At 42.8% G+C, this 2,775-nt stretch overlaps 1 pseudogene across 1 annotated transcript; it reads left to right on the plus strand.

Annotated features, from left to right (window-relative positions):
* The first annotated feature begins 794 nt into the window (after window positions 1–794).
* Window positions 795–2,533, plus strand: LOC308338329 (trifunctional enzyme subunit beta, mitochondrial-like; annotated as a pseudogene). The gene is made up of 2 exons: window positions 795–961; window positions 1,185–2,533. The product of its transcript is annotated as a trifunctional enzyme subunit beta, mitochondrial-like (transcript).
* Window positions 2,534–2,775: the final 242 nt, after the last annotated feature.

A 2,775-nucleotide genomic window follows, 5' to 3' on the forward strand; every position in this document is an offset into this window, starting at 1 on the left:
AAGGCAGGAACCATTTTTAAATACTCCAGGAAACTTGCTAACTAAAACTTCAGAAAAAAAGGAAAAGAAGAAACAGGAATGACTGAGAATCTCCCCATATTAATGTCGGACACCAACCCATAGATCCACAAATCTCAGAGAAAATCAATTAGGATAAATGCCAAAAACAAAAACAAAAACACAAACAAAACACCTATACCCAGGCATATCATTTTCAAACTACAGAAAATCAAAGGTAAAGAAAAAAGTCCTGAATGAAGTCCTAGGTAACAAAAAAGCACCTCACCTAAAGGGGAGCAAAGATGAAAATTACATCCAACCTCTCAAAAACCATGCAAGAACAGAATAGAGTGAAATTTTTAAATGTTTAGAGGAGAAAACAAAACAAAACAAAACAAAACAAAAAAAAAACACCCGCCAAGCTAGAATTCTGTACCCTATGGAATTATCCTTCAAAGGTGAAGGAGAAATAAACACTTGCTCACACAAACAAAAACTGACAGCAGTTGTGGCCAGGAGATTTGTCTGGCAAGAAACGTTAACCAGTTATTTACACAGGGGGCATGGTTTGGGGGCCCCCTGGGTCTCCACAGGCGTTCTGCCCAGGACTCTGGGGTGCCCTCAGCCGGCCTCACCTGAACAGAGGAGCATCCTTGAGACACTGAAGAGGTTGACCAGTTCCACCCAAAGAGCATGGAAGTGCAAACGCCTCAAGTTGAGGCTACCCACAGAGGGTTTTTGTCCTGCAGCACAGTTCAGCCAGGCTCCGGAGCACTTCCTGACTAAAACTCCTGATGCCAAGTGGTCGCGGGTCTCTTCATCCTGCTCCTCATTTCCGGGTAACACGGCCTAAAGGACTCTTTCTCCAGTGGAAGGAAGCCTGTGGAGAGATGCTGAAGTTTTTAGACAGGCAGTCAAAGGGCAGCCCTCCAGGACCCGGAACCCTAGAAGACGCTGGCCTGTGGGAGGCGTCCTTTTTAGGCCCACAGCCTCTTGGTCCTTTTGAGTCCTGTCACTGGGCTCTGGACCTTTACCCCCGCAGGAGCCTGGATGGCGGAAACTAAGGTGAGAGGATTTCAAGATTACTTCCATCTTGACTTACACATTTAAAAATCTTCCTACTACCAAAAAAAAAAAAAAAAGCCCTAACATTTTCTTCAGGAACTTTGAGCTGTTTCTCCCAGCTATGAGCTGCCCCAGGCATCCACATCGAAGACGACTTTAGTCAAACCCCAATACGTTAAAGAATATCGTGGGGGTGGATTGTGTTTGCACTCCTTTGCTACCAGGCACTTCATATAAAGATGTGATGCTGCATGATTAAGCTAGAAGAGCACTTTCGGGTTTGATGCATCATACCAGTGTTCCAAACCAAATTGTTGATTATATCATCTTTGGCACAATTATACAAGAAGTGAAAACAAGTAATGTGGTAGAGAGGTTGCCCTTGGATCTGGCTTCTCTGACAAGAATCCTGCTCATACTAGTTTGTATCTCTGTCATCCAAGCGAGGGCCATAGGTGTTGGCTTAATTGTTTCTGGCCAGTGTGATTCAGTTGTGGGAGGTGGTGTAGAGTTAATGTTGGACATCTCTATTCGTCATTCAAGGAAGGTGTGAAAAATGATTCTTGATCTCAGTAAGGCCAAGACTCTGGGTCAGTCACTGTCTTTAACCTCTAAATTCAGATTGAATTTCTCACCACTTGAGCACCCTCTGGTGAGACGATGGGCACTCTGCAGACCAACTGGTCACTGCCCTGGCTTTTTCTGAGTATGTACTTTGTTTCCACAACCCGACCCTAAGGACACAGGATGAAGGACTCCTTTCCCATGTTGTATCCTAAAAAGTACCAAGAAAAGATACAGTTACCGAAGATAATTACACTCATCCTTTCTGCCTGGAGCAGATGGCCAAACAAAAACCTGTATTCATCAAGCCATGTGGTATAACGACAGCTGCAAATTCTTTTTTCCTGACCGATGGTGAATCAGCAGTGTTGATTATGGCAGACGAAAAAGCGCTGGCCATGGGTTATAAATGGAGGTCATTTGTGGGGGATTTTGTGTAAGTATCTCAGGATCCAAAAGATCAACTTGTATTCAAACAACATATGCTATTCCAGACATTCTAGAGAAGGCAGGATTAACTGATATTGATGCTTTTAAATTTCAGCAAGTTTTCTCAGGTCAGATTTTGGCTAATTTGAAAGCCATGGATTCTAATTTATTTGCACAAAAATACATGGTTAGAAAAAACAAGATTGGATTGCCTACTTTAAAGAAGTTTAACAATTCGGGTGTATGGCTGTCCCTGAAATACCTATTTGGAGCCACTGCTGCAGGATGGTCATGGACATGCCAACAGATTACAGAAGGAAAGAGGCTAGGATTCCTTAGTGACTGCCTATACAGCTGGAGAGCAGGACCATGCTATGATAGTGGAAGCTTATGCAAAATAATAGTTCAGGAAGAGGTGACCTGGAGTTTCTGTGCAACACTCATACTAGGTAATGCCATTTCAATGCATTACTAAATGATACCCATAAATTCTAGCTCCTCTTAGGAAAATAAAATTTGTGGCCCTCTGTTAAATGTTTTGCAGTTAAGGCTGGCTAGTGTTCTGAGCTTTCCAATAATCATGGCTTACTGCTCTTTCAGGGATTACTTAGCTACCAGAATCTCAAACAGTGATAGGCCTAAGCATTTGTTTTTGGTCTTTGTTTTCATCGAAGAGTAAGGGAGTGGTTGCAATTTGTGAAAGAGGTTAGCTGAAAT

Source organism: Martes martes (assembly GCF_963455335.1).
Source record: "Martes martes genome assembly, chromosome: 2".
Taxonomy (NCBI): Eukaryota; Metazoa; Chordata; class Mammalia; order Carnivora; family Mustelidae; genus Martes; species Martes martes.